Genomic DNA, 26,090 nt, shown 5'->3' with positions numbered 1-26,090 from the left:
TTTAACATACTAGGTCTGTATTTAAAAAAAATATATTTAATTATAACTTGAAGTACACTTGAACCCACCTTTAAGCATTTTTAAATATACTTTAAAGTATACTAATGGTAAGTTAAAATAATATTCCAAATGTATTCCCAGGTGAAAAAAGTTCACTAAAATACACTATTTAAGTACACTTTCCACAATATACTAAAAGTGCTCTATTTTCGCACACTAATTTTGAACTTAGTATACTAAAAAGTAGTATTTAATACTTCTTAAGATGAACTTAATACCATCTTAGTGTACTCAACTGTGCTATTTTGAGACACCATGAAGTTGAACTAAAATGTATTTTTAACATACTATGTCTGTATTCAAAAAAATATATTTCATTATAACTTAAAGTACACTTGAACCCACTTTTAAGCATTTTTAAATATACTTTAAAGTATACTAATGGTATGTTAAAATAATATTCCAAATGTATTCCCAGGTGAAACAAGTTCACTAAAATACACTATTTAAGTACACTTTCCACATTATACTAAAAGTGCTCTATTTTCACACACTAATTTTGAACTTAGTATACTAAAAAGTAGTATTAAGTACTTTTTAAGATGAACTTAAAACCATCTTAGTGTACTCAACTGTGCTTTTTTGAGACACCATGAAGTTGAACTAAAATGTAATTTTAACATACTAGGTCTGTATTTAAAAAATATCTTTAATTACAACTTGAACCCACCTTTAAACATTTACGAATCTACTTTAAAATATACTAGTAGTATGTTAAAATAATATACCAAATGTATTCCCAAGTGAAAAAGTTCACTAAAATACACTTTAAGTTCACAACCTTAAGGTACCAAAAGCTCTTTATTTTCGTGCAGTAAATTGTGCTTAATATACTAAAAAGTAGTATTTAGTACTTGTTAAGACAAACTTAAGACAATCTAAGTGTACTCAACTGTGCTATTTTCTAAAATTGTATTCAGTTACAACTTGAAGCACATTTGAACCCACCTTTTAAACATTTATAAATGTAATTTAATAATTTCAGATATAATAATATTACATAAATAAAATAGCATACAAAATGAAATAATAATATATTGCCCACACATTTGTATCCATAAAATAAATCATTTCTAATGTACTGTATGTGACATTTGAATTACAGTCAAGTTTACTATTAGAATGTTATACATGTACTATTTTACCTGCATGTTTGCCACCAAAACATGTTTTAACTCATTCTAAAATGATACCTATTCTGTATTCATACATACGAACCGGTTTCTTCCATCATTAACAACTAATTAAATGTTAAAGAAACAACTAAGTATGTATTCACTGCTATTGAAATGATTTTACAATATAAAACAAAGATCAGTGAAATGCAATGAGCTACTTTTATCAAATTGTGGAACATTAATACATCAATATGAAAAGTACACTATGAATATGCAACCATTGAATAATTATATAATCATAATGATGTAATTCTCTAAACAAAAAGTTACTGGACAAATGCAGAAGTGCATTTGAACTTACTCGAGATAAACCTACAAATGGCTGAACCAAAACACAGAGCAGTTTAAATGTCACGTTTAAGTGGAGGGTCACTTCTTCTTGCCATTCAGACACTGAAGACTTAATCACAAGGTCTGTGAAAAGGAAACAGAATATATACAAAATTAACCAATAATTAATGAACATATGCATTAGAATTTTGTTAACTTCTCAGTTTACCTTTTAAAGCTTTGACTGTGTCCTCATCAAGCTTGACATGAGTGTCCGTTTGATCCGTCGCTACATGGCACTCTACAAGTTACATTGAACAAAGGGTTATAGGAGGCTTAACTCAGTGACACTGATATAATGCAACCTGTGTGTATTACAGGATATTCTTTACTTTGATAATTGTGTTTTATTTTAACCAAGGGCATTTTCCATTGACATGTCTATTGTGGTCTTGCTTACAAGAAAAGTTCACCTCTGTTTAAGGAGATTTAAGGAAATCAGAAGTCATGCCAATGGACTCTATGCACGCTTAACTTCCACATTTGACTCAAGGCTGCTCTTAAGTTTCTGATGCGGGAGATTTAAAGCAGAGTGACAGCAGAATCGCTAAAATTACTTGTTTGCTGGATTTACCCAAATTTACAACCTATGATGTGTGAAGAATTGTCCAGATGTGCAAACTGAGAAAGGTTGCAAGTTTTATGTGTTGTTTTATCTCTGTAATCATTAAGATATATTCAGCTAGCCTGTACTAGCAGTGCTTACATTGTGCTGTTTTTTACAATTCGTCCAGCAGGCTAATCACGTTAGTAATATATTATTGTCTTTGTAATGTTGTCTAAAAGTGTCCGGTCCAACATCCAATAGGAAAATTCAACTGCAGTACAGGGCTCAAAATTAACTTTTTTTTGTAGCACTGGTGCTCACAACTTTAAAGAGTTAGGAGAACCAGCAAAAATTTAGGCGCATCCATCCAAAAATTAAAAAGCACCACAACTACAATGTATATGTTAATAGATTTATTTTATTAAAATAAAATGCAACCACCAGGCTTTACATATCCTATGGCCAGCTTTTAAAATTTGGTCTTTTATTTTATTTTTTTTACTGCATAGATTCCTAAATTAATACCCAACTGCTTTTGAAATAGTATAATAATTTACCAATTACAGATTACAGGTAAAATGATTAAGATTACAATAGAAAATCTAGCAAACACGTAAAACACTGATTAATTGGGACATTTACAAAAGTGACCTTAATATAGAAGGCTTAATATAGAAGGCTAATATTGGTATTGATAACTGCATTACCAGGATGCTATTACTACTAAATATGTTTTAAAAAATATATTTTTTTATAATAACATACCATCAACATTGTCGTGTATCACATCAACATGGACCACAAGGATGTTTGTCAGATGTCCATTCACCAGCGCATGCGCACATACACTATCAAACACTCTTTGATAGACAGGTCGGTGTCTCCATCAATAATGAACACATTTGTCATGACACTATTTGTGTTTTTGGCACTTTCGCCATGTTTAAGCAAGGTCTGGCGCTTAAAATGTTTTGATTCCGCCACCAACGCCGTTTTACAGGATTTACAGTAAACACATTAAGTTACATCGAGCCATTTTCATAGCGGAAATCTCGAAATCTTTAAGCCACTCTCTCTGAAAGGTTTAACGTCAAGTCTTATTTTCCGGTGGTGGAGTCGCATTTGAATCCGGATCGTCTGATTAATTACAGTAGTAACATTGGCTGTAGTCGGCTTGTTCTCGTCATGCTCGCGGTGCATCTCATTTTCGCGCTTCACGTACCAACGTAGCACGGCAACAAGGAATGACTGACGCTCATATTAGCCAATCTGCGGTCTTCATTAAACGTAAGAACTTAATGGTGAAATTTGATTGGTTATGTAACGTTGGAGAGAACACTGAACCTGGGACAGCAGCACGCAGCATCACAATCTAAATCAAGTCGCACCACAACAAAATGGGCAGTCGCAGAAATGCTCCCAAATATATTTTAAGATCGCACAGATTAAATTTCGGTCGCATATGCGACCAAAATATTCGCAATTTCGAGCCCTGCCAGTAGCCACCGTTCAACCTGAAGAGGGCAGCACTCAGACGTTTTTACAACATATATTGTAGTATTGAAACACTTTATATCCAAATGTCAAAAAACTTACACTAATAAAGCATCATTCTTACAGATCATTAACTAAAAAAGTTGGTTTAGGGTTTAGTTACTCTTTAAACATTAGCATTAGAAAAACGTAAAAGTTATCTAAATGTTATACAAATACTGTAGAACTAAAAACTTACCACCAAGAATAAGTATTTTTACGGGCTGTATCTTCATCTGTTCATCTCTACTTCGACTTATTAGATATTCTCGGCTCTGATTGGTCAATTTGAATGCCGCTGTGCTAAAAAAAAGACAGGCTGTTATGATTTCTGAAATACAACAAGAGAAATGAAATGCCTAACTTTACTCACAAAAAAAATTTAACGTTATGTTCCAAAAGCCACACAACATACACGCTTTAAGAAGCTGGGTTAAAATTAAGACATACTGTAATACTAAAAGTTCTACTTATTTAATAGTTCACTAAAAATAAAAAGCAAAAATCTGTCATCACTTAACTTACCCTTATGTTCTCTCATTCATCTTCAAACAAAAACCGATGTACTTTAATGAAATCCAAGAAACGTATATTTCCCCTCGATGTCAGATCCACTTGATAACCTACTTAAAAACTGCTCACATTTCAAAAAGTTAATCGCAACAGCAATAAAAAACATCGCCGAAGTAATCCATGTGAATCGCGTTGTTTCAGCCAAGTCCTCTGATGATCACTATATTTAACAGTTTTAGTTTCAACTTTTAATCCACATTTACCAACGATCACGCACGTTGTGTATCGAACAACTGAATCAGGAAGCCAATGTGACGTACTGAATCCCAAGAACCAATGAGGTTTAGTCAGGTCCGTCACGTGTGTTGTTTGAATATAAACACTAACAAATTTATGTGGACTAACTTTGTGAAATCAATATATAATGCAAGTTCAATGATATGATGTTGAAATTGCAATGTTAGCCTATTAAAATTAATGTACATGTTTAAAAAAATATATGTTTTTTTCTAAATACACTAAAACCTCTGTAAAAGTATGCTTGTGTTTAACATACTTTTTTTTAAAATGTGTAATTAAACATATATTTTTTCCCAGCGTACCTCTAGTGCTCTTTTTAGAAATACGTTAAATGTATGCTTGAGTTTAGCATACTTATAAAAAGTGTAATTAAAGATATATTTATTACCAGTGTACCTCTAGTGCACTTTTTAGAAATACATTAAAAGTATGCTTGAGTTTAGCATACTTTTTAAAAGTGTAATTAAAGATATATTTATTACCAGCGTACCTCTAGTATACTTTTTAGAAATACATTAAAATTATGCTTGAGTTTAGCATACTTATAAAAAGTGTAATTAAAGATATATTTATTACCAGTGTACCTCTAGTGCACTTTTTAGAAATACATTAATAGTATGCTTGAGTTTAGCATACTTTTTTAAAGTGTAATTAAAGATATAATTATTACCAGCGTACCTCTAGTATACTTTTTAGAAATACATTAAAAGTATGCTTGAGTTTAGCATACTTATAAAAAGTGTAATTAAAGATATATTTATTACCAGTGTACCTCTAGTGCACTTTTTAGAAATACATTAAAAGTATGCTTGAGTTTAGCATACTTTTTAAAAGTGTAATTAAAGATATAATTATTACCAGCGTACCTCTAGTGCACTTTTTAGAAATACATTAAAAGTATGCTTGAGTTTAGCATACTTTTTAAAAGTGTAATTAAAGATATAATTATTACCAGCGTACCTCTAGTGCACTTTTTAGAAATACATTAAAAGTATGCTTGAGTTTAGCATACTTATAAAAAGTGTAATTAAAGATATAATTATTACCAGCTTACATCTAGTGCACTTTTTAGAAATACATTAAAAGTATGCTTGAGTTTAGCATACTTTTAAAAAGTGTAATTAAGCATATATTTATTACCAATGTACTTGTAGTACACTTTTTTGAAATACATTTAAAAGCTATTTAACATATTTTTAATACACTTTGAATAAGCACGTTGGGAATACAAATGTACTAAAAACATATTACTTAAATTTTAAGTATATTTTTAATACATTAAATACAACTTTTTTTTCACCTGGGATTGTGTGCCCTTTTTCTATTTCTACCATTGTGTTTTTTGTTGTAACATTAGAAATAATTGAGGTTGAGTGATCAAAATTGAATGATGAAATACTTAAAATGCTTACTAATGAATGCAGCAACAATTGAGTAGATACAAAAAACATGTTCTATGAAACTGTGCAACTCTGATGCCAGAAAACCAATATGCCATGCGGTAACGCCAGTGGCGCAATGTAACACCAGTGACGCAAAGTGAAACCAATTAAACATTTTCTTCGGCCTATCTGTGCTACTCTCCTACGCAATCTACGCCTTTGGATTTGTTGTCTGTAAAGCATAAAGATGTAATATATAATTTTATTAGATTTCCAATGTGAGATGCATGCAACATAATACAACCATGAAATCTTACTCCATTTCTGTCATGCATGCCTATGTGTGTCACAAATGCTAAAAAGTTAGCATACATACAATACACTATACATTAAAACCTTACCTTGCAGTACTGGGTTGACTGTCTGAAATGGATGGGGGTTCAACACTATCTTTCCTGCTCTCAATCTCTGCGGTCTGGGTCAGCATCCCTGCGTTGCCTGTAAAGTCTTTGCTTTTCAGCAGCACTGAAAGCAATATTGTAAACACATAATATTTAAACAGTAATGAAATGCTAACAAGTATTGGTAACACTTTATATTACGACCCGCAATGTACTGCGCAATTAAACAGAATTTACATAGTACCTATTTGTAACAACAGAGTACCTCTACAGTATGTACTCGTAGGTATAAGGGAACAATATGATAAGTTTGGGGTAATAATGGGGTAAGAATATGGAAAATTAAAAAAATATTTATACTCTAAGTATTTTATGAATACAGGGTAGCCTACCTACAGATGTGGCCTTTAAAAATGCGCGTTTTCTCCCGCGGCATTCGCCAATTCGTCTCGCAGAGTCTCGCAGCATTCTGCAAGTGCTTTCGGGGGGGCTACTTTCCATTTTCCCTTAATGTGTTTCGCTTCACAGAATATCCACCAGGTGGCGCATAAAAACATTGCATTGCGTTGTTTCCAGAAGTTAATAAGGGCATTGCTTAATATTTTACATTGCTACTGTATTAAAACAGCAAAGTGATGTGTCAACCCATTCTTGCCAGCATAACAGCGCATACAACTATTAAGATACGTGCAATGCGAACTTATAGGAAGTGCAACAGAGAATTTAGTGTGAGCCTAATAAACGCGACTCTATTTACAATGAATATCTTAATTATTTGTGTTGTCGAATTTTGACACCGTTTCATTGTTTGTTCATAATATTTATAATTGTCAGTTTTTCTAAAAGTATCAATATTTTAAAGAGATTAATGTGGTATAAAAAAAGACATGTTTTAAAGTTAAAAATGTTGTAAAAAATATAGTAGTATTCTTATATTTTAAGAATAACAATATGATACATTTATACTGCGCTAAAATGCTTCACATATGGAAAGAGGAATTCTTCTCAACCACCACCAATAAAGTTTACAAATTATTCTTTAGAAAAAAGGCGTTTAAACCCGGGCTGTACAGTTGGCATATGATATCTTTTTTATTTCGTTTTTACATATTTATATTTATAAAATCTTTAATAATAGGCTACCTTTCTTGCGCATATGCAGTCAGTGTTTCTACGTAATTCATAATTGTAAAAAATATTATTGTAAAATAGAATATCACTAAAATAATTTATTAAAGTAACTTAATAAAATGTCTTAATGTCACTTCTGTGTTTTTTTAGTTGGTCAAACCAAAATAATTGACGCGAACAGAGAAACTGTGCCTTTTGCGGACGAAAAACACCTCCGAAATGTTGAGTTTATGAATATTTACAATATGTACTTTGTGAAATGTGTGTGTAAAATAATCAATTTTATAACATGTGGCTGTAGAGACAAACACGCCGCATCGCCTTCCAGATATCTTACACGTTCGCATTCAACACTTTTCAAAACTTATTTATATTAAATCTAATTAATAATTATAAATTATGACATGAGAAAATTAGAACTGTGCAAAGAGCCAATTCAGATATTGTTAATTAAAGCTGTTTTATACACCTTTCTGCCTTGTTTAAATTAACAAGCATTTTATTTGCCACTGTCAACACGTTTTGTGATTGATTTAAAGATTGATTTAAAGATTATGAAGCAAAGCTATTGTACTAAGCATCTATATATATATATATATATATATATATATATATATATATATATATATATATATATATATATATATGTTATAAATGTTTTAAAAAATATATTAGTATTCTTATATATTAAGAATAACAATATGATACATTTATATTGCGCTAAAATGCGTTACATATGGAAAGAGGAATTATTCTCAACCACCACCAATAAAGTTTAAACATTATTCTTTAGAAAAACGCCTCCGAAGTGTTGAGTTTATGAATATTTACACTTACAATATATACTTTGTGAAATGTGTGTTTAAAATAATAAATTTCATAACTGTAAAGACAAACACGCCGCATTGCATGATTTTATAAATACCGAGGTCCATATAAGTATTTTCCAGGGCATGCACCCCAGGAAAAAAAGCTTCTTATTTCCCTGCTCTACATATATGAATTTTAATACATCAGAAAACCAAAGAATCAAATACCTATAGATTTCAAACCATGTCAGTATGCAGAAGACTTGTGTTGGTCATTAGGAATACATTGTAATAATTATTTTACCATCCTGGGCACACTGCTGCACACTTTCTCTTCTTTTGTTATTTATTTAACTTTAATGACTTCAACAGGTACTGTTTATTAGGCTTTAAGACTGAATGCAATAAAATGTTCAAGCCAAAATATGAACATTTAAACTCCGTGCACGCGCGCTACGGGTGGATGAAGCGTTGTACCGCGCACGTGATGCATCGCTTTTTCAAGTTCAAGCTTAGCAGAAGTCCAGTGCAACACAGGGAATCGAATCATTATACAGTTAAAAACATATCTTCAAGAATTAAAGGGTGGCGTGGAATGTTGTTAATAAACATGCTGAATAACGGAAAGTGAATTACCAACACATCCTCATCCCATTGCGTCAATATTTGACGCCACTTGACCATGCGTCAATATGTTACGCGGAGGGTATACCCTTCGCGTCATTTTTTGACGAACTGGGGACTTCAATACTATTAGGTACGCGAAATTAAACAGTTGTCGCCTGACATTGGGGTTAGGGATAGGTTTGGGTAGGGATGTCATTATGTAAATCTAACCCTAAACCGACGCGAAAATGGTAAGAAAATGGTACGAAAATAGGAAAGAGAATGCAACGGACTCAATAGTATTGAAGTCCCCAGTTCGTCAAAAAATGACGCGAAGGGTATACCCTCCGCGTAACATATTGACGCATGGTCAAGTGGCGTCAAATATTGACGCCATGGGGTGAGGATGGGCTGAATTACTGGAGGGAGAGAAAGCAGCGAATTAAATTTGGACACCCAAGTGCTCAGCGGCATTAATGTTTCTTGTCCTGTCACCTTGACAGTCACTACGGTTTCATATTTCTCGTCAATAAACTGCTGTATAATAGTCAGCGTTTTACATCTCTCTTGCACTTCCACTAACTGCGCATCTGACCTGTGTTGCACCTCTGTCTGCCTGGTTTGATTTTATTGGTCATCTCGGTTTCATTTTGACTTCATCTTACTTATTAGATCCTTTAACTGTTTGTACACCATGTTGACATGGCACCGTATGCGTGCGCATTAGGCAACGGAGGTATGGCAAGAATCAGCAGTGAAGCAACCTACCCATTACACAAAAAATGCACACGGCCGCGCCGGTCTCTGTGTGTCTGCATCTATGAAAAAAATGTGCACCACCTGCATGCAGAGAGCACGCGCGCTGCCTGCACGACATCCAATCACTGCAGTCCCACGTTGGTTTGGATGTTGGGACCGTACCAGTACAGCTCAGCAGTGGTGTAGTCTACTAGGAATTGTGAAGGATTTCCGTATACCCGCTAAAAATAGCGTGAGGATGCGTAACAGCATGGTTTTGTGACATTTCAAACTTTTAGTAATAGTGAAGCACTGACCATTAGCATGCTACACTTGCTACTTTAGCGGGTTGAAATGCATATACATATTAGGCTATATATTTGGTGTGTTTGACTTTCTGCCGAACTGCGCGATCCGATCGGCATATGAAATCCCTATAGCGGCGCGAAAGTGACTGGGGAGCAGAGTGGTGTGGCGCTACAAAACCCACAGGCGAGTGACAGCAAAGTACCGCGAGAGCGATTCAAAGCGGATTTAGCCACGTGATAACTGGAATCGCTCTCGCGGTACTTTGACATCACCAAGAGATCTATACCACTGCAGCTAAGTCACTACATTGACATGGCAGAAGGACAGAATGCCATTTTGTTCTGGGCACTCTTCCGTCACTCTTTCAAGTAGCCTTGGCAGTGCCTGCTTAGTGCTACAGTGGAGCGAGTTTTCAGCCATGGTGGCATCATGGCCAATTTGATCTTTTGAAAATGCAATGCAGTATAGGGGCCTCCCTCCACCTGTCCACAGCATGCATTTTATTTCTGTTGTAAGAGAACTTGACATGACTTGAAACTAAAATGGTAGGACTTTGGACTCGACTTGAGACTTGTTGGCTTTGACTTTTGACTCGACTTGGGACTTGCCTCATCTTTGACATGACTTGACTCGGGACTCGAGGGCAAAGACTTACTTGTGACTTGCATAACAATGACTTTGTCAATTTCAATTTCAATTTAAAGAACTTTATTGGCATGATTGTGTCACTTACAATATTGCCAAAGCATTATACATAAAACAAGAAACATACAATAACACAATATTAACAAACATTAAGGTGCAATTAAGCTAAGGTGCTGGGTGATGGATGAAGTACTACTGCAAAATAAAATAAAATAGAATCAGAGGATATTTACAATATAAAGTTGACTTTGAAATATAAAAATATAAAGTATACAAATATACATTTATGGAGGCACATGAGAGGTAAAATAAAAGTACTGTACAAGATCAGGGCTGTGGATTATTTCTGATGGTGTGTAACTGATAAATGAATTTAGCAGCAGCTGATGGGTGTCTGTCTTCCCCCAGTAACATCTTCATTTGATCTGAGTCTGAAGATTTATGAAACTCTGGTATGAGCTTTGAGATTTTGTCAAAGTGTTTTTCTCTAAGCTCTTTATATTTACCACAGTAAAGGAGAAAGTGTGTCTCTGTCTCGATCTCGCCACTGTCACAATGGACACAGATTCGCTCTTCTTTTGGGAGCCATGTTTGTCTATGTCGGCCTTTCTCTATTGCCAGACTGTGATCACTGAGTCTGTATTTAGTGAGGATTCGTCTCTGCTTTACATCTCTAACTGTGGAGAGATATTCTGACAGACTGTATCTTCTGTTTAGTGCCCCACCTTCACTTTGTCCCACCTCTGCTTATAGACGTCACATGCCGATTGGTCTGCGCTGCGCAGCAAGAAGCCACACAAGCGCTAAGCGTTGAGTCAAATTATAAGACGAGCGTAAGAAAATGACAGAGGTCTGGTCAGGGAATTAACCCAACACAAAAGTGAAAATGATAGCAATGACTCTTTAGATAAGATCTATAGACATGCACATCAGTGTTTTATTTGTCTGGAGAAAAGGACAATTTGATATCCAAAATAGTGTCCAACATAATACTTACTCTATCAATATACTCAAATAAGTAGGGCCTACATGCACTGCTATCAAACGTGATGTGTTTTTGGTGTTGTAATCTGGAACTTGGTGTATATCAAATGTGTTTGTTAAATGTCTCCACATGGAAACGGAATGCCCTCCCCCCGCACAGTCCTGCAATGAGAACCAGAAAAACCGGTTTCTAACCATTTTATTTACATGTGAATAGTGAGAGCACCCCCTCAGGAGCTGTAGCAGGGTTTTTGCGGGGTCTTTATAAGCTTAAGCCAGGACTTAGTTTAAATAGGAAATATAACTAGTTTTAACAAACATGCCTTACTAAAAACATTATTTGTCTGCATTTTGAGGCAAAAAAGGGCATGGCCGCCCGGAGCTCTGTAATTTTCTGACGCGTGTCTTATTTGACTCAATGCTCAGCGCTCGTTTGACGACTTGCGGCGCCACGCAGCCCGATCGGACGGCATGTGACGTCTTAGCACCGCGAGACAGTAGGCATACAGTATGCTTTTGAATAGATCTCGCGGTAGTGTGATGTCACAGGCCAACGGGTTTGCGCTGCGCCCCATTAAGTAAGATAAAGTGAAAATTATTCCTAGATGACCAATAAAATCATACCAGGCAGACAGCAAAGGAGGAAGGATACCTCAGTTAGTGGAAGTAATAGGTTAAATTGGGCCGGAGCGCAGCTCCGCCTCCTCGGGTCCACAACACACCTTGCCGGAGCTCCGGTCCGTCTCCTTCAGCAACAGGGTTTGACGCAAAGCGAATAATAACGTTTTCATTCATAGGCTTCAAACTCGTGCTTGCGGGGCACCCTCGACAAAAATCATTTTGAGAAAATCATGCTTCTCAGAGGTCCACTGTGTTTTTAATCCCGTCTGAATCGGCCATGTCTGTGTTTTTCTCTGACGACCTCTGTAATCTGTAAATTTCAGAGCATTTTACCTACTGTTTCACGCCGAACTCAGAGGTCATCTGAGAAATGTAATCCCGTCCGGATGAAGACGTCTGTGTTTGCTCGCAATATGTTTTGAAAACGCGTTTCTTTTCATGTTTTGGCAAACGTGATCTGCCGACAGGTCTCACTAACGCACGTATAGACGATTGTACTTTATTCCTGAATCCCATTCATTCAGATAGCCTATGGATTTTTTTCCATTCGGCGGAATAAAATAATTAAATTAAGACAGCTGAATATCATACACTGTTAAGACTGGACAAAACGGTTAGTTTTGTAGGTGTTCAGCTTGGGAGTTATACTCGGTTTAACAAAAAATGGGAATAATAATACAACAGAATATTTGGAATTGGGGCAAGCAGAACATGAATTCACAAATCACAAAAAATGTAAAATTAGATAAATTAGTTAATGATATTGCGCAAATGCTCTCGGTCTCTTCAAGGTCTACGCGAATTAGAGTTTTGTTATAAGACTCCGTTATACATCACGTTTTTGAAACTGTAATAATTGCTTTCTTCAAATTAATATTATTTGCATTTAACATCAACTTAAAAAAATGTACGTTTTACGCCTAACTTGAACTATGATGTACTTACTATTTTTACATTGATATTATTTGAGTAAATGTAGGCAAAAAAATAAATTAATAATAAGTAGAACAAATGTTAATTTTAACAAATCCCATATAGCCAACAGGTTTTAATCAGCAACAGAGAAACTGCGCCTTTTGCCGATGAAAAACACCTCAGAAACTCCTCGAATTTATGAATTATTACACTCACAATATGATTTAATTTACTTACTACAAAAATATAACTCATTATACAAATTTATTCAACACCATTGCACACTTTATATCGAGTTTCATACCATGTAAAGGAAAACATGATAATATAAAAAGTACAGTAATGCAGAAAAGCGCATTACAACCATGTCCAAGCTATTAAAAACGTTCAGATGCAAAAATGAACTAAATGTACAATTACATAAACTAGTTAATGATATTGCGCAAATGCTCTCGGTCTCTTCAAGGTCTACGCGAATAGAGGTTTGTTATAAGACTCAGTTATACATCAGGTCTCTTCTAATTGCACAGAAAAAATGAATCAAATGATCCGCATTTTAGTCGGATTTTTATGGAGAATAGGCTATGTGACCGTTTAACCCACGTGGACCGAACAAGAAAACGTATGCTTTCATGGAGTCCGTGTATGACATCTATTTTATTTAGTTTTACATATTTTTATTTATATGCATTTAATAATACCGTAAGATCACAATGTATACACTGTAAAAAATGATTCAGTGGCTTTGTAAATGTAGGCTATCTAAAATAAATGATTAAAGTAACTTAATAAAATCTTTTAATTTCAGTTATGTGGTTTTTTTTAGTTAGACAAACCAAAATTAATGACTAGAAATAGATATTTTGTTTAAAATGTACATATTTTATTTGATGTATACGCCTTAATAATATAAGTATTTAATTTACAGATTATTTTAATCAATATATTTGATAATGTCAGAATTATATATTTAAGTTTTTAAACCTGTAATAATTGCTTTCTTCAAATTAATATTATTTGTATTTAACAACAACTTAAAAAAAATGTACGTTTTACGCCTAACTTGAACTATGATTTACTTACTATTTTTACATTGATATTATTTGAGTAAATGTAGGCAAATAAATAAAATAATAAGTAGAACAAATGTTAATTTTAAAAAATCATATAGCCAACAGGTTTTAATCAGCAACAGAGAAACTGCGCCTTTTGCCGATGACAAACACCTCAGAAACTCCTCGAATTGAATATTTGCACTTACAACATGATTTTATTTACTTACTACAAAATATAACACATTATACAAATTTATTCAACATCATTGCACACTTTATATCGAGTTTCATACCATGTAAAGGAAAACATGATAATATAAAAAGTACAATAATGCAGAAAAGCGCATTACAATCAAGCTATTAAAAACGCTCAGATGCAAAGATAAACTAAATGTACAATTAGATAAACTAGTTAATGATATTGCGCAAATGCTCTCGGTTTCTTCAAAGGTCTTTGCGAATTATTTTGTTATAAGACTCCGTTATCATCACGTCTCTTCTACTGTAAGTGTACACACAAAAAAATAAGACGAATGATCCGCGTTTAAGTCAGATTTTTATGAAAAATATTTGACTGTTTATGTAACTGGCAAAAGAAAACTTCGCCAACCAAATGTTTGTCAAAAAGCTTGCATGTGACATCAAAGTACTGCCAATGCACCAAGAATCCCTGTCATGTTACTTCAATATCATATAGAATGCTTAAAGCATAAAGTCGAGCACACATTGTCGTAGTAGGCTATGCCCTACTTGAAACACGACTGCCCTCTACAGGTTTTTTATTTCCTGCGTCCCCCACCAATTCCCCCTTCTGCGGGATCTCGCAGAATTTCGGAAGTGCTCGCGGCATTCTGCTTTCAGAGACGCGCATTTTTAAAGGCCACATCTGTATTGTAATATTACTTTGTATGTATGACTTATGCAAGTCTATGGGGAAAGGATGTATTTTTTATTATTTTATTTTGAATTTTTCATATTCGCTACTTACCTGATGAAAGTATATTGTATACAGTCAAAGTCTTCGAGCCACATCGGCAAATAAAATAGAACAGCACATCAGTTTTAATTTAAAGAGCCACACAGATCCAAAATCGAAACTGACCTGTATTGCAGTGTGTCATGTAGCTGTCCATCAATGTAAACAACGTGTAAAGTAGTTGAACCAAAAAGTGCATGATTAATAAAGTTATTGGCTTCTAAAGCAGGGAGTTGACTCTAAATCGCTGAAACGAGTCTTATATGGATTGAATCTCCAGCCTGTCTTTATCCACGTCACACGAACGCATCCACGTCACACGAGATACTAATCTCCGCCTACAGCCTTGCCCGCGGGAGAAACAAAAACTATGACCCGCCCACAGCTAGTTAGTGCGTGTAAACAGTGTTTTCAGTTTGTGTTGTTTTCACTACCAAAGGAGACTTTTTCAAGGAGGGATATACTAAACGTGTCTGGCTGTGAAGAATCAGTGGTTAAAATTAATTTTTAACGGAAGGATTTAGACGTTTGGCAATGAAAGTGGTTCAGTACCCACTTTATTTGGAACAACATGTGTCTCCTAACCACAACCTGTAAGTATGATTATAGCTACAAACTTGCTTAAATGAGTTTAAAATGTCTATCATCATTTTTATTGCTTGGATTAATGATGAATGATGTTGTCAGAGAGTCACGTTAGCAAGCGGTTAACGCATGCTGCACTTTCGGTTTTGCTATGACCCAGTTAGCTTACATAAATGCTTAAATGAGTGTAAAATTGTTAGTTTTGATCGTCGTTGTTATTGCTTGGATTAATGATGAATGATTTCGTTGTTTAAACAACTTAATTTACTGTCAGAGAGTCACATTAGCAAACGGCTAATGCATGCTCACTTACGGTTTTGCTATGACCCGGTTAGTTTACATAAATGCTTAAATGAGTGTAAAATGTTAGTTTCAATCATCGTTGTTATTGCCTGGATTAATGATGAATGATGTGTATTGATGTTGACAATGTCTTCTCAATAAATCATGTTAGCACGAGGTCAATACATGTTGCACTATTGTTGGTCTGTGCCACTGATCTGTGGTCTGTGCGACTGATCTGTGATCTGTGGAAAGACACTCTGTCAGTTGACCAATCAGAGCAGAGTAGGCTACTGAAAGGTCATCATTTTAGGCAGACTTGAGTCGTTGAACGGCTTCACACGAATCGTTTGGGGATCTCTGAGAAATAGGGGAATTTTACATTTATATTTTGAGACAATTACAGTGTTTTTTGACCTTGCATGCATTTAAACCTGTTGTCCGGGACTTATAAACAGTGATAGGATGCTTAAAATTGTCATCTTACTGGCTCTTTAATAGCCTATATTACTGATACTTTTAATAACAAAAGTCCAGCTGATTTAATGTGGTTTCCTGTGTTTTTAGGCAAGTACAATAAAAATAGCAACTTATTCCCTATTTATCAGGCAACATTTGCGGGCATATTTGAAGTGGTGCTTTGCAATAGCATATACTTGACTCTTAAACTCTTGTTAAAAACGTTTTATTTGAAATGACACAATAATGACCACAAGGCAGCACACTATTTGTTCATTTTTAATAGGTGTTATCATTAGTAAAACTTTGCAACATGTGTAAATAGAAACATTTTAGCCAAATATAATTAATGCAACGTCAAACCAGAATGAAACAACAGCAGATGGGTATCCAGCTTATGTTTTTATATGTAATGCAGAACAGCATTTGTGAGACTACATCAACTCAATATCCGAGCCATTGGTGGACAAGAAGACCAACATTTTTTATTTGACTTTTTATTTGAAATAAATGTTATGAAGTGTTGACTTAAATGTAGTGTTGTAAAGATGTTTTGAAATAAGTTGTTTTTAAAATAAAAATCACAACATTGTGTATGTTTATGGTATTTACCCTATAACTACATTTACAACAAGAGGTGAACAAAGTGCCACTTTCATTTACAGCCCGCAAATATAAGAGTTACCTAGTAAATACACAGAATAAGGGGGTAACAAGCACCACTTTAATTTACAACCAGCAAATGTAAGAGTTACCTGGTTAATACACAGAATAAGGGAGTAACAAGCACCACTTTAATTTACAACCAGCAAATATAAGAGTTACCTGGTAAATACACAGAACAAGGGGGTAACAAGCATCACTTTAATTTACAACCCGCAAATATAAGAGTTACCTGGTAAATACACAGAACAAGGGGGTAACAAGCACCACTTTAATTTACAGCCCGCAAACGTGTTACCTGGTAACTACTATATACATTTACAGATCAAATCAATATTTTTATTGTACTTGCCTTAAAAACACAGATAATCAAATTAAAGCAGCTGCACATTTGTTATTATTATACAATATCGAATAAAAGTGATGTGCTGTTATATTTTATTTGCAGACGTGACTCGTAGACATCGACTGTATACAATACACTTTTATCATGTAAGTAGCGAATATGAAAAAATTGTAACAAAAAAAATCAATAGACCATATAACCCATATACATACCACATAATATTACAATAGTGACCCTGTAGTTATAAAATACTTAGGGTACAGGGAGTGCAGAATTATTAGGCAAGTTGTATTTTTGAGGATTAATTTTATTATTGAACAACAACCATGTTCTCAATGAACCCAAAAAACTCATTAATATCAAAGCAGAATATTTTTGGAAGTAGTTTTTAGTTTTAGCTATTTTAGGGGGATATCTGTGTGTGCAGGTGACTATTACTGTGGGTAATTATTAGGCAACTTAACAAAAAACAAATATATACCCATTTCAATTATTTATTTTTAGCAGTGAAACCAATATAACATCTCAACATTCACAAATATACATTTCTGACATTCAAAAACCAAACAAAAACAAATCAGTGACCAATATAGCCACCTTTCTTTGCAAGGACACTCAAAAGCCTGCCATCCATGGATTCTTTCAGTGTTTTGATCTGTTCACCATCAACATTGCGTGCAGCAGAAACCACAGCCTCCCAGACACTGTTCAGAGAGGTGTACTGTTTTCCCTCCTTGTAAATCTCACATTTGATGATGGACCACAGGTTCTCAATGGGGTTCAGATCAGGTGAACAAGGAGGCCATATCATTAGATTTTCTTCTTTTATACGCTTTCTTGCCAGCCACGCTGTGGAGTACTTGGACGCGTGTGATGGAGCATTGTCCTGCATGAAAATCATGTTTTTCCTGAAGGATGCAGACTTCTTCCTGTACCACTGCTTGAAGAAGGTGTCTTCCAGAAACTGGCAGTAGGACTGGGAGTTGAGCTTGACTCCATCCTCAACCCGAAAAGGCCCCACAAGCTCATCTTTGATGATACCAGCCCAAACCAGTACCCCACCTCCACCTCCACCTTGCTGGCGTCTGAGTCGGACTGGAGCTCTCTGCCCTTTACCAATCCAGCCACGGGCCCATCCATCTGGCCCATCAAGACTCACTCTCATTTCATCAGTCCATAAAACCTTAGAAAAATCAGTCTTGAGATATTTCTTGGCCCAGTCTTGACGTTTCAGCTTGTGTGTCTTGTTCAGTGGTGGTCGACTTTCTGCCTTTCTTACCTTGGGCATGTCTCTGAGTATTGCACACCTTGTGCTTTTGGGCACTCCAGTGATGTTGCAGCTCTGAAATATGGCCAAACTGGTGGCAAGTGGCATCTTGGCAGCTGCACGCTTGACTTTTATCAGTTCACGGGCAGTTATTTTGCGCCTTGGTTTTTCCACACGCTTCTTGCGACCCTGTTGACTATTTTGAATAAAACGCTTGATTGTTCAATGATCAAGCTTTGCAATTTTAAGACTGCTGCATCCCTCTGCAAGATATCTCACTATTTTTGACTTTTCTGAGCCTGTCAAGTCCTTCTTTTGACCCATTTTGCCAAAGGAAAGAAAGTTGCCTAATAATTATGCACACCTGATATAGGGTGTTGATGTCATTACACCACACCCCTTCTCATTACAGAGATGCACATCACCTAATATGCTTAATTGGTAGTAGGCTTTCAAGCCTATACAGCTTGGAGTAAGACAACATGCATAAAGAGGATGATGTGGTCAAAATACTCATTTGCCTAATAATTCTGCACTCCCAGTATAAATAATTTATAATTTCTATATTCTTTCCCCCTTATTGGCCCAAACTTACCATATTGTTCCCTTATACTTACCAGTAAGTAATGTAGAGGTACTCTACATTGAGGGTCGTAATATAAAGTGTTACCCAAGTCTTTATTAATATAATTTTTGAGGCTTTTATGAAACCTTATGTTGATAAAAAAAGTTAGTGGTGTTATTAATTGTCACTGGTGTTATAGTTATGTCACTGGTGTGAAACAACTAACAATTGTGAAAAGCGCTATATAAATAAAATTGAATTGTTACCAGCTGCAACAGTAACACCAGTGACGATAACACCAGTGACAATTCTGCAGACACAATGGCATATCTAAGATGGCGGCCACAGTAGCTCAAACCACACTTCTTAAATTGTAAATAAATCACTTAATCATGCAATTTGAAAAATTATATTAATAAAATTTCCTTTCCCCTTACTATAAACGGTAGAACACCAGTGACACATCTTAAGTCCTCACACAATGAACCTTTGACCGAGGAAGAAGTTGCCAAGGACGTTGATTTTTTTGGTAGTTTTTATAAAGTTTAACACCAGTGACATGAAATTGAGCCTGTAAATTATTTATAATATTTAGTTGATATTTTAGTTTTTTAAGTAGTCCACTTAATAACTGTACTACTTCCCTTTGTATTATGACATTTAAAATAATATATTTTTTAACTCAAAATATGTCACTAAACCACAATTCCTGACCCGAGGGACAAGCCAATTTCATGGTACTGACCGTGTTCTACAATATATATAAAAAATGGTTTGCAATATAACTTTCTTACATATGTTTTATTAATAATAAGACACTTCAATTAAAACAAAAAACATATATTTTGTGTCATTATCTGACACTATTCAAATAAAGCCTGAAATGTCTACTTTTAAACAAGCTAATTATAACCGAAAAAAAGAATATATATAGTTTATATAATCTGCATTGAAGTAAAGAGAGTACAGTTTTTTCTGAGCTCATTATCTCTAATGCGGTCACGCCCACAGCGGTACCCGCTTTTCACATGGTAATGAACAGACGAACAGTTCAAACAATGACAAACAAAGCGTAAGGTTTTATCAGATTTAAAGACTTTACCAGATGTTTGAATGATAAACTTTATACAGACACATGAGCAATATCTTCATTTATGTCTGGACATTGAGGAAGAGAAACGTTTATCTTTAACGTTACCTAGGAAGAAGAACAATGGAAGACTCAGTGGAGTGGGATTATATTCCTAAAGTGATTTATTCTCATTTATATTTGCTATCATGTAATATGCTTATGGCTTGTGCAGTTCAGCCTACTTAAACAACCTCAGCAGACTGCACGCTTTGGATTGAAAAACATTCGCATTGTTTACAAACAATGACGCGTTAACTCGCGTAATGTCGGATCTACATGCCGTACAGTGTTAAACACAGTAATTCACTTTCGTATCCTTCATGCAACATTCAGTAAGGCTGCACTGCAGGATCTTTTAACACTCTGGGGTCGACTGCAGCGCGGGCGCCGCAAACTCTTTATTTTTCAATCACTCCTCAAAGAGACTTAAATAACTCTGCTGATTTTGGACATACAGATATGATTTATACATCATTTAAAACGTTAAAGTGTCTAGTTTTTTTCTGTCCACTCCCAATAAAAACAGGATGTAGTGCTTTTTCGCAATATTAAGAAAATAAACATGATGCGCGTTTTGTTCTCTCTCCCTCAGTGAAGTCTTTTGTTTCCTCAGCTGTCAATCAATCCTTCTCGCATATGGCACCTCTAAACAAAAAAGTGTCGTACAATTTCTAAATCAATATATTGTTTAATGTGAATGAGTAAGCATAATGATTTTCACATAATTTTAAAGAAAAACTTTTAACTATTAAATTCTGTTCAGAAAAGTATTGTGAAAACATGTTTAGTATGGGTTTTGAGGACTTATATCAGTGACTTAAAAATTTTGCTTTTTCAAAAAAAACCACACATAAACATTTTTCTCTCAAAAATACAAACATGTACATACATGTAGCTCATATAATATTGTAGCCCAGTTTGTGCTGAATGCAGTGTTATGAGACACTTGCCATTAATATGTTTTAAAGCAACTAAAAAAGAACAAATGTAAGAGCATGTCAGAACCAGTGGCGGCTGGTGCTAAAAAAAATTTGAGTGGCGTAAACAAAACTCAAAATCAAATTTTTACTGTAGTAATGCAGGACTGTAAATAGCCATTTATCAGGTGATGAATATAATTAGTGCTTAGCTAAAATGCTGAAAATGTTACAGTTGAAGTCAACTGTTAAAGCACGAAATAAATGTACTATGAATCTGTAATGAACAAATCAAGATAATCATTCACACACACGCACACACACACACACACACACACACACACAAGAGGTCGCAATAGACTTTTTCATTCTCCGTCATTTTTTGATTAACAGCTTTGTAAAGAGTCTGTCACAGTCGGTTTTATATCTGCCATTTCATGTTTTAATTGTTTTCGTTCACATGTCCATTTCTAATCATAAACTTACAAGACCTGCATACAAGTCAAATGTGTTTATTTATTTGTTTAGAGAACAGATAAACGGAGACTGTGCATCACTTTACATGTTTAACATCACATGAAGCAGATGAATAAATGTTTTCTTCTCACAGTGACAGCGGAGGCAATAAAACACGCAAACTTTATGCTGAACAGGCAAATATGAACAAAGCAAATAAAAAATACTACTGCGATTAAAATATCAATAAATGTGTTAAAATCTGAATTAAACTAAACTCTTTTGAAACCATCTTGTGTAATAAACGCATGAAGGCAGATTAATGCAGACTCTTGTCATTAGAACTTGTGTCTTTACCTTAGACAGGCGTCTTGTTGCAGCGCTCCTGTAATGTTTAACTTCAGCAGCGATACGCAGACCAATCAGTGTATGACATCAAAATATCGCGAGAATGTTCAGAAACCAGGGCGACCTTTGTGCAACACACTGCCACCAACTGGACAAACATAGGAATTACATTTAGTCAAGTTGTATGGGCAAACTGCCAAAATGGCGTTCATAATTTTTTTCCTGCTTAAAAAAATTCCGTGAAAGACTGTTCGGTTAACGCAACCGAACACACACAAAAAGAAAAACTAAAGTTGCCTGATCACAGGCTTGTACGTTTCCTTTTGCTTTAGTAGCAATAGCACAAGCACATTTTTCCCCTCACAACAGACTAACTTACACACAGTCCAACAGCTCATTCTGTACATTTCTTGAAGTTCTCTTAAACACAGCGGTTTTCTCATGGGTGCTTTTTTAAACAGCACCTATTAAGATACACATTTTAAAACATCCTTTTGTGTGTAGGTGTATTAGTACATGCTAATGATATTCAAAAAGCACATACCTCAAAGAAAACGATGACGCGAGTTATCGTCTCCAACGTTCAAGGACTACAAAAAACGCTCGGATTGTAGGCAACAGTTAACTTCCTGGAATTGGTGACGTAGACAAGACCAACATTATCATGATTCCACCCCCTCTGCTGCGCTTGGCTACGGCCTCAAAACTGGGGGTGGAGGGTGCGAGTACGCTGAAGGGAACGAAAGTGGCGGAGCGGAGGTCGACTGGAGTTCGAGTGTGTTTACAAACTGTTGTCGAGACGCTGTTTCTTTAGATGTGAGGACAAAATATCCCTTTATGGCCTTCCTAAGGCAGAGGACATCAGGAAGCAGTGGTTAAAATTCATGTTTAATACGGTTCCAGCACAATACACTTTGTTTGGATACTTTGTTTGGATTACCCTGCACTTCTGGATCACAGGCTGTAAGTATCCATGTTTTTTGTTTAGCACTTACGTTACCGGAGCATAATTTAGGTTATAGTTAATATGGGTTAGGTTAATATGTTATTGATAATTATATAATATAAAACTACTTATTTGTGTCTTTCTTCATTTCTTCTATGACTTGTTTACATTTATATGTAGTTTACCCATTTCCATACAGAACAGTAATTGAAGAGTTAAGACTAGACGGCAAGGTGTCTGTCCAGCAGGCATCTAGGAAGAGTGAACGAAAAGGTAAGACATTAAAATATCAGCTTGTGTATCCAACTATGTGGAGTACAATATAATAGTCATTTTAATCTGTGTTTTAATATATAATATACACTAATTCAAAATAACTATACACACATGCATTCATTCTAGGAATTGGGAGTACCCACCAACTGGGTCAGGAAAAAACAACAGAGAGGAAACGGCAACCTTGTGGCCATGGTGTAATGCCATGGATGAGGCGATTGGTCAGAAGGCATCCGTAACGCCACCATTAATAATGTTGTCACTACTTTCAAATGAGGACCTGTCCATCAGTTCACCCACTTTCTTCACTGGCCCACCTCCTATGGCCTCGGTCACTGGCCCTTCTCCTATGGCCTCAGTCACTGGCCCTTCTCCTATGATTTCGCTCACTAACCCTTCTCCTATGGTTTTGGTCACTGGCCCTTCTCCTATGACTTCGGTTGCTGGCCCTTTTCCTATGGCCTCATTCACTGGTCCTTCTCCTATGGCCCCAGTCACTGGCCCTTCTCCTATGATTTCACTCACTAACCCTTCTCCTATGATTTCGCTTACTAACCCTTCTCCTATGGTTTCGGTCACTGGCCCTTCTCCTATGGCCTCGGTCACTGGCCCTTCTCCTATGGCCTCAGTTACTGGCCCTTCTCCTATGATTTCACTCACTAACCCTTCTCCTATGGTTTCGGTCACTGGCCCTTATCCTATGATTTCGCTCATTAACCCTTCTCCTATGGTTTCGGTCACTGGCCCTTCTCCTATGGCATTGGTCACTGGCCCTTCTCCTATGGCCTCAGTTACTGGCCCTTCTCCTATGATTTCACTTACTAACCCTTCTCCTATAGTTTCGGTCACTGGCCCTTCTCCTATGACTTCGGTCGCCGGCCCTTCTCTTATGACTTCGGTCACTGGCCCTTCTCCTATGGCCTCAGTCACTGGCCCTTCTCCTATGATTTCACTCACTAACCCTTCTCCTATGGTTTCGGTCACTGGCCCTTCTCCTATGACTTCGGTCGCTGGCCCTTCTCTTATGACTTCGGTCACTGGCCCTTCTCCTATGGCCTCTGTCACTGGCCCTTCTCCTATGATTTCGCTCACTTACCCTTCTCCTATGGTTTCGGTCACTGGGCCTTTTACTATGACTTCGGTCGCTGGCCCTTCCATCAGATCTAGGATTCCTCCTACCAGGTGAAAAAAATGTGTGGCAATTGAAATTTTAGATTTTCTTGGGAGGAATCTGCCAAGGAATAGGAACAAGATAAACGATTTACTGACTTTAACGAGAGGTTTTTAAAAAAATAAGTTCCTTTTTTACACAAACATACACACAAATGTTTATTTATTCATTTATTTATGGAAAACTATATGTAGCTGTTTATTTATTCTTGTTTATGAAAATCTATTCACATGTACAAAAGATAACTTAATTTTATGCAGTAACATTCAGATGGAGTATGTACAACAATTAACATTAAATAAAAATGTAATTTGTTTACAGATTCATTCATCCAAACTTCTATATTAAAATTTAACAAAATTCAATATTATCTAAAAGTTGTTTATGAGCGCTAAATATCAGAATGTATCATAATTAGAAATTAACCAACTATATTCATTCAATTTTTTTGTTTATTCAAATAAATAAATTATGGTAAATCTAATTCTCATCCCTTAGTCATAGTCATTGGGTTGCAAGGCAATGTGTCTTTGCACAGGAGCTGAAACCAAGGCTGCAAGCTTATCTCTTGTGACTGATCCTCTACTTCCTGCCACATGATGTGATGGTTTGGTAGGCTCCATCAGCTCATCCACAATATCTCCAACTCCAAGGGAGATGTTATGCAGCATTGTACAGGCAACTCCCACTTTTGGGACAACCAACTGATCCAGAGGAAGAGCCTGAAGAAAGATGGCTCACCACCGACACTTCATTCTGCCAAAAGATGTCTCAATAATGCACCTTGCCTTGGAATGGTATCTATTGAACTGGGCCTGCACTGGTCCCTGGAGTGGTTCCCTGTAAGGTGTTATAATTCTGATGGGACTGTCAATGCAGGGATATCCACCATCCCCTAACAAAAAGTGTCCACGGGGTGGATACACCGCAAGCTGGTAAACTGAGCTGCATCGCAGGACTCAGCCATCATATGTTGATCCAGGGTATCCACAGAACACATCAATAAACCTGCCAGTGTGGTTACAGATTGCTTGCAATACAACAGAATGAAAACGTTTTCTGTTGAAGTAACAGTTGGCATCTCTCACAGGGCTTTTATGCATATTTGGCAACCATCTATAGCACCTAAAGCCCCCAGGAAAGCATTGTGATTTGCAAACCTGGCAAAACCTTCACTTACTGCCTTCCTTGCATCTCAGGAGGTAGACAATATGCACAGCCATATTAAAAAGGCAATGGCAGTGTCTTAATTATATTCACCACTGTATTTCTTGCACGTTTTACTGAAGGTAAACAGGAACAACCCACGTGAAATCATACAGATGAAGAGTATAGATTTTTATGACTTTTAGGCATGATCCAAGCTGTTTCAATACAAACAGATTCAGTTTTCTGAAGTGTCACAGCTTGTGTTTGATCAGTGTCCATATAATCTTCATTACACAAAAAAAGTATGCAGAGCCAAGTAGACATAAGAGGTACAAGCAAACACACAAGAAGCCTGGCACCTACATCCATCTTTCCCAAACCAAGGGTACTCTCCAAACTGAGCATAATCTCATCGGCAAAGATGAGTGACAATAAGTTAATGTTTAAAATCATGCCACTAACAGATAGAGAGTATTATAGTTCTGTGTTTTTAAA

The 26,090-nt window shown here is 35.8% G+C and overlaps 1 long non-coding RNA gene across 2 annotated transcripts; it reads right to left on the bottom strand.

Moving 5' to 3' along the window:
• Positions 1-406: 406 nt before the first annotated feature.
• On the bottom strand, positions 407-4,841 carry LOC135729879 (uncharacterized). Of its 2 annotated transcripts, XR_010525781.2 has the most exons (4): positions 4,174-4,841; positions 3,848-3,951; positions 1,738-1,809; positions 407-1,652 (listed from the first exon to the last, which is right to left on the bottom strand). It is a non-coding gene; the product is annotated as an uncharacterized lncRNA (long non-coding RNA). The 2 variants fall into 2 exon arrangements; XR_010525780.2 differs by having other exon boundaries at positions 3,848-4,833.
• Between the last annotated feature and the right edge of the window lie 21,249 nt (positions 4,842-26,090).

This window comes from Paramisgurnus dabryanus, chromosome 11 (genome assembly GCF_030506205.2).
Source record: "Paramisgurnus dabryanus chromosome 11, PD_genome_1.1, whole genome shotgun sequence".
NCBI lineage: Eukaryota > Metazoa > Chordata > Actinopteri > Cypriniformes > Cobitidae > Paramisgurnus > Paramisgurnus dabryanus.
The sequence above is the reverse complement of the archived record's forward strand: the minus strand, read 5'-3'. Positions and strand labels throughout refer to the sequence as shown.